Below are 12,614 nucleotides of genomic sequence, written 5' to 3' on the forward strand. Positions count from 1 at the left end.
CATTGTTTACTGGAAAAATGTTCAAAACGATAAATGTAAAATGCCGTCCAACAACTGTACTGTATTGTACAAGGAATATAATTTAGTACAATCAGGAAGGTGTATCAAAGAGCACATGTATGTTTCATGTGCAAGGGGCCTATGATTTGAAAACAGCCCAAAGTTAATCTTTATCTGCCACTGACAAAATGTATTTTCTTTGAATGTGGGTTTCAGTGCTGTTTCACTGAATGTGAGTTTCAAGGGCAGAGAAGTTTTAATGCTCAGTCTGTTTTCATTGTGAGATTGCATTGCTTTGTTTAGCAGATGTCTTAGTGTTTGTACTGTAAAATGCAAAATAAAACTTTCAAATGAAATCCAAATCATCATAGAAGTAAAGCAGTATGCACATTAGTGTTTATGGTAAATGGAGTGAAATAGCCAAGTAATGGATCATTGGAATGGCTGCAGGGGGGAGGGCTCCATTCGACCATGATTTTGTGAGGGGGAGGGGCGGCAAACTCAGCTGAACTATACCTCCCAACTGTCCAGATTTTCACAGAATTAATAGATTTTTGCTTCTCATTTTTGGTTTGTTCCTCATAAAATTTGTGGTTTTCTGGAAAATCATTTAGGAATTAAGTCACTAAATAATGACACACTGAGTTTCAGACTTCATAACCTTCAGAAAAATGCATGCTAAAGTAAGACCTGTTATTCTATCAACTGTCTCAGTTTATACAAGAGCAATTTTTAGTACTGTTTATATGTTACCCCAATATATTTGGCCTTGTCCAGATTTATTGCATTAACAGGTTGAGAGGTACATGCAAATAAATTGCTGTATGGCTCAAAATTATTTATTTATTTATTTAACATTTGCTGACCGGGAAAGTCCAACTAGGTTCCACAGATCCTGTTTTCAGCTGAGGCCCAGGGAGAAACGCTCCAGAAGCATGTCTTTAGAATGTGGGAGGAAACTGGAGTACCTGGATGAAACCCACACGAACGCAGGGAGAACATGCAAACTCCACACAGAAGGCACCCCAGCCGAGAATCGAACCGGAGAACCTCTTGCTGTGAGGCGACAGCATTAACCGCTGCACCACTGCACGCACCGCCAAACCGCCGAACAAAATGTTGCTCTTCCCCTACTAATACCTCTGCAAAATAGCAATTTTGGGAGAAAACATGGAGGGTTTACAATTAAGAAATAACTGTAATAATCAGAGTTATAGATTACTTTTATTTCAGAAATGCATGTAGATTCTTTTATTTTGTCAGCTGCTCAAGTTAGCAGTACTAATATTAATATTAAATATTAAAAAAGTGTCCCTTCTTTGACAGGTTCCCAGCTGTATTGTGTGGCTATTTTATATTTTTGCATCACATTTTTGGTCCATTTTCATAAAATTGTGTTTTTTTTTGGCAAATTAGTGGTAAATCATTAAAGACTGAAGTTAGAAAATAATGACAGACATTTGAGTTTCAGATTTCATATCCTTCAGAAAATTCATACTAATGCAAGACCTACTATTCTTTTATCTTTCTAAGTTTATAAGAGCAATATTTAAATTGTCCTTATTTTTGGGCCATTGTCCCACTTCTGTGTATGGCTTTGTCCAGATTTCTTGCTCTGAGGTTGAGAGGTATGACAAATGTGTCAGGGCCATCACAGTCAGCCAGAGACATTTCAAATTGTGACATACTTATTGCACCCCACTCCCCCATGTAGTAACTCTGGATGTGTCCAAGCAAGGCAAGGAGCAGTTATGCAATGTAAATGTGCAGGGTATCCCCCCATCCAAGGTAGACACAAATACTACAGTGGCTTTTCATCTGTTCTTGATTTTGCAGAATGGTCTGGTTTCTGACATATTTTTGTACTGATGATTTATGCTTATTACTCAAAAAGTGCCTGTTGCTCTGCGTTTAAGTAGCAATGCTTTAATGACCATCAGGTAAGCTTGTCTGAGATCATAACATGCAAGTAAGCTTTAATAAGCATACGGTTAAAGAATTGCCAACATTGAAAGCCTTTCTGTTGTTGCCATGCAGAGAATACTTAACTAGATAATATGTATAAGCGTTGGGTATTGAAATGCATATGACAGTATTTGTAATAAAGGACAGGATTACATTATTTTAAGAAGCTCATTACACTTGTTGGGAGACTTCCAGTCATCTCTGCAGGCTTTACCTGTAAACTAAACAGAATGCCAATCATGTGTGGTCCATAACCTGTACAGTAATCCTTTAAGCAATGTTTCTTGAGCTTGTTTCTTGTTTGCTTTTCCTTTTTTACTTCGATCATGTTTTCCCCATGAAACAAGTAGATAGTTGTCAGGCAGCAGGTCTTTTTTGGATAAGAAACATTTTTACAACTGGGGGTATCACAGAGATTGCTACTTTCAGCATGTTACTTGGCACTTTAATAAAGCTGAATATAAATTAGAATTAGAACTGCAGTGCAAGGAGAAGCGGTTTGAGTTGAGTGCTGCTTGTTTTTCTTATACTTGATTTTGACTGGCATTCCAGTAATGTATTTAAAAAGTAATTTATTTTTTCATACCTCACAACCTTTTTGTTTCCATCTACATATTAAGTAAGCTGTCATGCAGCCAATGCACTGAAATATTTTTATTCTTTTACACTTCATTTGTCATGATTGGACTCTCATAATGAGGGTTTGGCATCCAGGGCAGCATATTTAATTAAAGTTAGTTTTTGTGGTTTTGAGCATAGCTCCTCTCCTTTCTAGTTGACCGCACCCCTTCCCATTGACCCCACCCATTCAGCTGTCTCCTGCAGCCCCCCTTTGATTTGAAGTCACCAGCCGCCACTGCCTTTATCATGGCTTAACTGCAAAGTGGTTTGACACTGTTTCATTGTCACTGTAATGTAATAGATCAGTGCAGGTTGTATCTTTTACATTTGTAAGCCATCTTTTACCTGTGAATGTAGGATGCTGCCAAATCCTTTTTTGTATTCTCTCCATCCCATACTTAGATTCTTCCCCTTTTTACAGTTCTCCATTATGACTTTATTTAACAACAAATGATCTTTTATTTCATGTGACTTTCTTTTGTTACCCTTTTGTTCTATTGTCATGATGGAGTTTTTTTCTAAATGACCAAAACTCTGTCAGCATCAGTTTTAGTGTATAGTTTATACATCTTCGGAAGGCAAGTTATTGGTCTATAGTTTTTAGGATAGCTTGCAGGTTCACTCTTAAGGAAGACTATTGCTTTTCCTGTTGTTAACATGGTTGGCATCTGTGCACATATAAATAGCTCTTACTTATGGCTAAATCTTCATATAAAGTAGGTACTTTGGGCCTGGGGTTTTCCATTTAGGAGCTTTTCTTAATTTTGTTTCAGTTTCTCAGTCAGTTACCTTATCCCATTTTACATCCTGTACATTTGAAATTCTTATTCTTTCTTTTACTTCTTCTATCCATTCAGTATCTTTGTTATGCTCCAGGATCTTCATAGATATTTATCCAAAATGTGTCTATTTCTTCTTTATTTCGTGGTGTTTCAATTCCTTTTGTCTTGCTTCCGAATTCTCTATAAAGCTTTTTCTGGGTCCTCAATACATTGCTTATTTTATACTTTTATGTTTATATCTCCTAAGTTTTTCTGCCTGTGCTGATATCTTCAGTTTATTTGCAGTAGAGTACAATAGATCCTGATCTGTTCTGATACTGTTCATTGGTTTTATCACATCTATCTTTGAGTATTTCTGTTATGTTCCCTGTTTTGTACCCTTCAAACAATAACACTTCTTGTCTTAATTGCGTTACAGTTTTCTCTATTTGATAGATCCATGGTGGCATTTCCTTTACTACCCTGTATTTTTGTGGTAAGACTTTATCTGTTATTAATTTAACTTTATTATTAATTTAGCTGCACAGTAATATATGCTATTTACTTGTGTAATATCGCACAAATTGCTGTGAACAGTCTTGATTACTGTGCTCATCTGTTTTATCAAACTATTAACATTAGTTTATTATTAACATTTTGGGGCTTATTGACTTTCTGCAGTCTCTTTCTTTTATTGATCTTAATATGTCTATCCATCCCTATTAAATCAAGCTTCTCTTCCTTTAGATCATTTTCTTGTTCTCCATTTCCTATGGGCATTCTACAGAAAGTTCCAGAGCATCTTCCTGTACCATATTCTATTTAGTTTCATCATGTGTCATCCATTGCTCTTCATATGGGAACTCACTGGCCTGTCATTCCACAACATTTACTGCGTCATGTTCCCACAGTTCCCTGTTCCTTCCCTTGCTGAGCAACTCCAACTGAACTTTACACTGGTTTCCTGCTGAAGGCTCCAAATTATCTTCATATAGCAACTGATCAGATGCTTCTCCTTGATTTGAAGGTTCATTATTTTATCCTGCTATGGTGTTATCAGAGTTAGATTTTCTACACTAAATCCTTCACTTTTCAGGTAATTCATAACCTCAGTTTCTATTTCTTTAACTTCTCCATTACTGATCCTCTATTCTATTTTCCCCTCTTTGTTTTGTAAACTTTTCCATATCCAGATACCTTTGCCTGTATTTCTCTTCAAATATCTTTGGTGCTGCTCTTTTTGTATTGATTAGTTTTGTTTTCTCCTTTGCATAAATATTGCACCATATTAAATTTATTTTTCTTTCCCATGTCCATATTTCTTCTTCAGATATCTCCTGCTCCTTCTGTTTCCTCCTTACTTGGGGGACTCATTGTTCCATCATGCTGTGAAATAACCTGTTAAACTTTCTACACTAAACTCTTCACTTTGCAGGTATTCCATAACTTCAGCTTCTATTTTTTTTTAAATTATACTTTACTAATCTTCTGTACTATGTTCCCGCTTTGTGATCTTATTTTTTGTATTGTGAAATTTTCCATATGTGAGTGCCTTTGCTTGTATTTCTCTTCAAATATTTTTGTGTCTGCTTTTGCATAAATATCGCACCATATCAGATCACTCTTTCATTTCCTGTGTTCATATTTCATAGGTATGTACTAGGCTATCAGCTCAAGGGCATAAGTAAGCCTAGCCAACAAGGTTCCCTGGCTTACCCCACCCAAGAAAGTTATTTTCCTGTGCCCCTGTCGAGCAGAGCCGCAGAAGTGATCCCTGGGGTTTATTTCCTATTTCCCATCCACTCATCAAGATTTTTCTTAAAGAGTGCTAATGAGGAAATTTGCTTGACATAGATGGATAGCTTGTTCCAGAGTATGGGAAGTCTCTGGGACAGGAATCTATCCCTCCAGCATGTCCTGTTTGTTGTGGTGACAAGGTTTAGGTCCCTAGAGTGTGTAGCTCGGAGGGATTGGGATTTCTTTAGGTGTAACATGTCCAACAGCTCTAGGTTTGACATAGCTTTATATGTTAGGCAGAGATCACCTCGGAGTAGGTGATATGCTATGGAGTAAAGCTGGAGTTTTTTGAGGTGGTCAGTGTAGGGCATCTATTTGAGGCCAGTAATCCTCTTTGTGAGGTACTTCTTTGGCCTTTCCAGCTGCTGCAGATGTCTTGTGAGATACATTCCAAAAGGAGCGTTGTACTCTATAATGGGTCTAATGAGTGTTGAGTAGATGGGAACAATGACCTCTTTTTTCCTGGATGAGAACCCTTTTGTGATGAGGTGTGCCATGTAGAAGGAATTCCTGACTACTGTAGCAATGTGATTATCAAAGGAGAGACTACTGTCCACCTGGGTCCTAAGGTCTCTTATCACACATTTGGTGTTAGACTGCCACCTATGTGGTAGGTCATGTGTACAGAGTTTTTACCAAATGGGATGACAATGCACTTTTTGGCATTGAGCTTGAGGCCATGGCTCTGGCACCAGGCATCTGTCACAGTGAGGCCCTTCTGTAGGCTGTCCATATCATTTGGGGACTCGACTATGGCTCCTAGTTTGCAGTCATCTGAAAACTTTGTTAGCCAAACGCCTTCTGTGTTAGCCTGTACTTCAGAGAAGTAGATTTCCAAACAAGAGAGGTCCCAGGACGGAACCCTGTGGTACTTTACTTGTCACTGGTTTGAAGTCAGATTTGGAGACTACAATTTTTACAGTGTGGGTTCTGTCAGTGAGCCAGTTGGCAACCCATCTTGTGACGTAGGGATTTATACCTAGTTTAGTGAGTTTAGCTGTAATTCCGGAATGGGGGATGGTGTTGAAAGCCTTGGCGAGGTCAAGATAGGCTGTGTGAACCACATTACCCTCATCTACGGCTTTGGTGACTACCTCACGAGGTCAAGATAGGCTGTGTGAACCACCTTACCCTCATCTACAGCTTTGGTGACTGCCTCAAAGAAGTCAGTCAGGTTCAGGAGGCATGATCTGCCTTTCACAAACCCAAACTGGGTGGGGTCCAGAGTTTGGAGGTTATCAATGTCTTTGTTTATGAGTTCCATGATGACATGGCCTTACAGACCAGGCTCGTCAGGCTAATCGGGCGATAGTTCCCAGGATCAGTGGTGGCTCCTCCTTTGTGAAGTGGAATAACTGTTGCTGTGTGCCATTCAATGGGCACAAAGCCTGATGTGAGGCTATGATTGAACATGGTGCTTAGGTGGGGATCCAGTTTGTTCTGAAGTTCGTGTAAAACGCAGCCCGGGATGTTGTCCTGTCCCATGGATTCTGTGTTTTTGGCTTTAGAGGGTGCAGCTTTTACCTGTGTAGTTGTGATTACAGGGACTCTGCATTCTTCCTGTATAGATATGGGCCCTTTAGGGGGTGAGAGGGGGGTAAAGTTAGCACTGAATCTGTCTGCTCCTATGTTGGCAATATCAGTTGGTTCTGCAATTTTCATGCCGTTGTGCTGTAACTCAGAGCAGATCTGGGTGTTGCCATTGAGATTCTTGACATAGTTATAGAATGCTTTGTGGTTGTCCCTAAAATCAGTGGCAATTTTGTTTTCGTAGCTAGATTTGGAGGATCTTATAAGGGATCGCAGCTTCTTACTGAGGCTGACCAGGGAGCTCCTCTACTCATGGGATTTTACTCTCTTTTGCAACAGTTTCTTCCTTCTATTGTAGCATTTGTTTATGGCAGGGGACCACCAGATTGGCTTCCTTTCTTTGGAGGATAGCGTCTTGGATCTTTTTGGGATAGCACGATCCATGCACTCGTGTAAGTGCTTATAGAGTGCATTTACATAGGATTCAGCAGTCATAACTGTATTGTCCATCTGCATGGGTGTCATGAAGTTCGCCACTTCTGTCTTAAAAACCATGAAGTTGGCTTTGGAGAAATTTTTTACTGTGGTTTTCTTAATGGGGGGTGGGGGCGGGATGTGGATATCTAGGGAGACTAGCTTATGGTCATATCTGACCAACGAGTAGTTGTCTTCAGGTGTGGAGCACCGTTCACTCATGTTGGTAATGACTAGGTCTAGGATATTGTTGCCACTGGTGGGGGTGTGGGTAAGTTGATCCAGGGCATTGGAATCTATTAATTCCAGAAAGCGTTGAGTGAAGGAGTTGGTACATGAGTAGTTTTCCCAGTTAATGGTGGGGTAGTTGAAATCGCCCATTATTAGGGTGTTTGGTTGAACCCTAATATTTTCCAGTATATCAAGAAAAGAGGGGTGGGTATCTTGGGGCATGGTGGGGGACCTGTAGCAAGCTACAATTTGGATTGCAGTTTTGCCCAGAACTAGTTGCACTTGAATAACCTCGGATGCATTATGCTGAGCAACTAGCCTGGAGGTGTGGATATCCTTAATGAATATGGACACACCTCCACCTTTGGTGTTCCGGTCCAGGTTAGATGGCCGAAAAGTTTTGTATGAGTTATAGCATGGTAATGCAGGGGTGCTGTCTGGAGCCTTGAACCAGGTCACAGTCACTGCACAGATATCGATGTTCTCCATTTGAAGGAGTGCCTCGAAGGAGTGTATTTTGAGATTTAGACTTCTAGCATTAAGTAGCATTACCCTCAGTTTTTGCTTGCCTGTTCCTGTTATGGTGGTGAATTTGTCATTTGAACGTTGCCTAAAAAAGGCACTATAGGGGCGGCAAGAGCCGTAGCCAGAATCCCAGGGGTGACAGGTGCAGGCCATCTGTGGCAAAGCATCGTGGTCTGTCGACCATGCCGTCCCAGGCAGACAGATACTGGATCCCCTTAAAATGACACCAGAAGCTTGGCCAATTGTTGAAGTCAATCATTTTGTCCTTGTACTGCAGTATCATTCTGGGCGATGGCAGGATGCTACTCAGGGCTAGAGTCATACTTGCATGGGCTACAAGATCGGAGAGCTCTTCCATATCTCTTTTCATGTAGTCCAGGGAAGTACATCTCAGGTCATTTACACCAACACTGGCAATGATAGAGGCATATTTGTACTTGTTGTGGAGTGACCTGAGCATGTGGGTTATGTGGCGGATCCTGGCACCCGACAGGCAGCTGACAGTAACCTCCTCCTTGTTTAGCCTGGTGAGTGGAACATCAGTCTACCTGACTACAGAGTCACCTATGACTAGTGTGTTGGGTACGTTGTTTTTCCTTATGGGCTGTGGTTGAGTGGCACACCAAGTCTGAGTTTCATTTGGGTTGTGTTGGGGGGGGGGGTGGACATTGCTTGTGTTTCTGCTTTGGAGGTCTCCGTTGCTTGAGCAGATTATTATTGAGAGCCTCCGCGAATGTTTCTATGTGTGGATTTTGGTGGTGTAGGTTTAGTGGGACTATGTGATGAGTGTAGTCTGGTGCAAGCGATTACCTTCTCTTCTTGACTGTCAAGTTCAGTCTTGGTTGTAGAGAGCTTTACCTCCAGTTTGGCTAGATAAGCGCATCTCTCCCAGGTTGTAGTTTTGGGTGGTAGGAGGAGAGGGATGTCTGTGTACATGAGGCAATTGCTACATTGTCCCAAGATGCCCAGATTCATCAGATAGACAGGAGAGAACACTGGGAGATGACCATTGGACATGCCAGAATAAAAAACTATTTTCCTGTAGGCAAGTGAGGAAAGTGAGTACAAGAGCTGCTTTTCTCTAAGCAAGCAAGGAAAGTAAGTACAAAAACTGTTTTCCTCTAGTTAATGGGGAAGGTTGAGTGCTGTAGTAATTTGTAGCTTATTTAGTGCTTACAACAAGTTCTGAACAAGTGCTGAGCATGAATAAACAAATTCAAGTGCTAAAACTAAGAATCTGTATCTGAACTAGACTAGTTACAGGAAAGAAACAAGTGCAAATGCGGGCTTTTAAATCAGAAAGTTGAGAAAGATGGAAAAATTGCCCAAACGGCCAATAACATTTTCTGGGCCAGAAACCACTCCTTATGTGGTACATAGGTTACCTAGTGCTTACCACTCCCACTGATAAGCTTAGCAGGCTTCCCTCCAACACAGAAAGGCTTGGGAGCCTCAGGACCTTACAAACAGTCCTGGATACAGCAAATCTGTGTCTGGATTAGACTAGTTACAGGAAAGGGGGGAAACAAGTGCAAATGCGGGCTTTTAAATCAGAAAGTTGAGAGAGATGGAAAAACTGCCCAAACGGCCAATAACTATAATTTCTGGGCCAGAACCACTCCTTATGTGGTACATAGGTTACCTAGTGTTTACCACTCCCACTGATAATGCCAGAAGGCTTCCCTCCAACACAGAAAGGCTTGGGGGGCTCAGGAGCTTACCAACAGTCCTGGATGCAGCAAATCCTTTTTATACCTTTCAAAAATCTCAAAATGTTTGTTCTCTATATTTTTGCACTTCCTCGGTCAGTTCTTTTTTGAAATGGCCCAAGGTTTCTTGGTCTATATAAAGTTTTTCATGAATCTGTTGTATTAATGGGCACAAATTTGCATTTGAAGCTTTTGACAGTTTTTCTTGTGCAAGTATTTTTCTTTCCTCTAATTTCTCTGTTAATCTTTTTGTATAACTATTGTCTGGAAATTCTGGGCTTCTTGCATAATAGTAACAATGCATAATTTCTTACTTTTCCTCAACAGTCCACTATATAATCTTTATGGCTCCTTTTTGGCCTATCAGTTTTTGTGGACTACCACTTCCTTCTACGACAGGGGGCCACCCTCCCCCTGAGCGTGGCCTGGCCCCATTGTAGGAATGTCTCCTTGTCTTGAGGATTCAACACTGTCATTTTTTTCTAGTCCTGGCACCAGTGCACCTACCAGGACTGAGCACTGTTTTATCCAGGGACTTGTATACCCAGCTGTCTTTTATTTTTTAACCTACTTCTATCCATGATATTTGCTATATCAAATACAGTCTATAGTCCATCCTGTACTTGAAATACATTTTTTCTACTTTTAGTCACCTTATTTGCAATACTCTACTTACCTAATAGTCCTATTGTCTTGTTACCTAGAACAAATGGCTTATGACCTTGAAATATGTGTAATGCATTATGAAATAATTGTATTATCTTATTTAATTTTGTTCTTTGAACATGTGCATTACTGTATAACATGTTTGCAGTCTTTGCTTTGACTTGCTGCAAATTTAATATTCTTCCTGTTTGAACCAGGTTATGCCTGAAAAGGGTCTTTGGGCCAGTATACTTAGGTAACAAATATAAAATAAATAAATGATAATGCAAAGTTGATTGAAATGAGAAAGGCATAGGTAAATGGGTCAGGGAAGAGACACAGCTGGGTCGGTGTATGAAAAACATATTTCATTCACCCAATTTAGATCTTTCCGAAATATAAATTTCTTCTTCTTATTAATTGATGTTGGTACCAAGCAGCAGAAGGAACTAATTAAAAAAGGTTGTTGCCTTTTGTGGCGTGTTTTCACTGGATAAGAAAAAATAGATGACAACCTGGAATCTGCACTTGAGTGCCTGTTTCAGTGTGAGTAGTGCATACCCACACTATGTCCTGAAATAATAATAATAATACAGTATGTGAGCACTCATGGCAGATCTGAACATCTGTAAGGGGGAAAGCTACTGTTGACATTCATTTTTAAGAGAAATTCATTAAACCTTCCCTTTTGGAGTCCTATGAAACTATGTGTAGTTTAAACGAAGGTCTTTCACTTTAGAGTCTGTTGCTTCAAAAGAATCTTGTGAAATGCTTACATAATGCTGTACAATTTATTTTCTTATTTAAGTTTAATAATTGGATGGTCAAAGTAGTCCTGACCCACTTTCAACTGAAGCCTTAGGGGAGAAACTCCATGCAAAACAAGTACTTAAAAGTGCATTATTATCACAAATATATTAGTGACAATATAATAATTTCACATTTGTAATAGTGATAGTACAATAATGTTTCAGTAGTAGTGGTTGAAAATATGTAGATTTCAAGGTTGGTTCGGGCGGATGCCAGTGATTGCACATAGTTTATCAGCAACAAGTTTGTGGAGTTTGATACAGAGAAACAAATCATCATTATGTAGAGTATAAATGGTTAGACAAATTAGGGCACATCAATAAATAGCTTTGAAATATCCTTGTTCAGCATTTAGTTTTGTAGATTTTGAGTGTACAGCTTTATAAAGTATCCCAGAACCAATTGGGACTTACCTTGTACACCACTGCTGCCTGTGATGCATTTAGCTCCAGAAATCCCTTCCCTCCTACTATTCCATTTTTAATTTGGCTATATTCAGAATAATCCAATCATAAACTTTTGTTTTGCCTTCATTTCAATATCTGTCCAACTCTTCCGTCCTCACAAGGATGGTGTGAGGCTGCATCCATTGGTTTAGTGGATGTCTAGAGCGCTTCCATCAAAACTTGGTTTAGTGGATGTCTAGAGCGCTTCCATCAAAATTTACAGAATGCAGTCCCTGAAGTAGTGTCACTGAGGGAAAAAGTCAGTATTGTGTCCATGTTTTAATAAAAGTTTGCAGAGTTTTTTTTTTAAGAACAGGGTACAAAGAAGAAAAAAGAGAAGTAGTTGTTGGGGAGTGGTTCATGACTGTGTAGTCATCCATTGCCATGATGCTTGCCGCAACTTTTCTGAGACAATTTAAAATTTATAATTTATCAAGAGCATTTATGATATTCAGTAAGAACGAGATGAATGAATTCCTGAATTACTTAGTTAAATGCAGCTATCTTGATTTATCAGGAGCATTTATGATATTCCATAAGAACAATGTGTATTAATTCTTGAATGACGAAGTGTGGTTATCAATCATAACTGTTAGGATACATTTGTAGACATTTCAGATTTAAATAACAATGGCACTGAGCTTGTACTGGTGATAGCCATCAATGGTGGCTTACTGCTTTTCTTTGTATGCCCACCCTCACAATGACCATCAAGCATCCCATGAGATACTCAATAAGCCAGTTAGCCCCCCTCGAATCAAAAGTCCATTGCCCTGTTTAGTCATTTGTGAGGCAAGTGTCTGTTGCTTTGAGTGATGCTGATATCTTTTGGGAAGATTAAGATTTGTTTGTTTTTCTACCTCCTCCTTGTGAACTTGCATGTTACACAGTCAGCTACTTTCCAGGAGGTCTGTGCATGCTGCTATACCTGCAAAGTTTCCTGGCCATGTCGCACACTGCCTTGTACCACCTGCAAAGTTGACTTCTTATTGCAGGTGATACTCCTGCATTGCTGCCAGTGTTACCAGTGGAGTGATCCCTGTTAACACCCTCTCCCTAGGGTCCGTGAGCTGACATCAGCCATTCATTCCCATCCTCCC

General features: G+C 39.8%; 1 protein-coding gene across 3 annotated transcripts in view; it reads left to right on the top strand.

Annotated features, from left to right (window-relative positions):
- CCHR3.PART0H10orf67 (chromosome chr3.part0 C10orf67 homolog) overlaps positions 1-12,614 on the top strand; it is a 2,394,588-nt gene that overhangs the window by 2,177,126 nt on the left and 204,848 nt on the right. The window lies entirely within an intron of this gene.

Source organism: Protopterus annectens, chromosome 3.part0 (genome assembly GCF_019279795.1).
Source record: "Protopterus annectens isolate FY-2018-M chromosome 3.part0, PAN1.0, whole genome shotgun sequence".
NCBI lineage: Eukaryota > Metazoa > Chordata > Ceratodontiformes > Protopteridae > Protopterus > Protopterus annectens.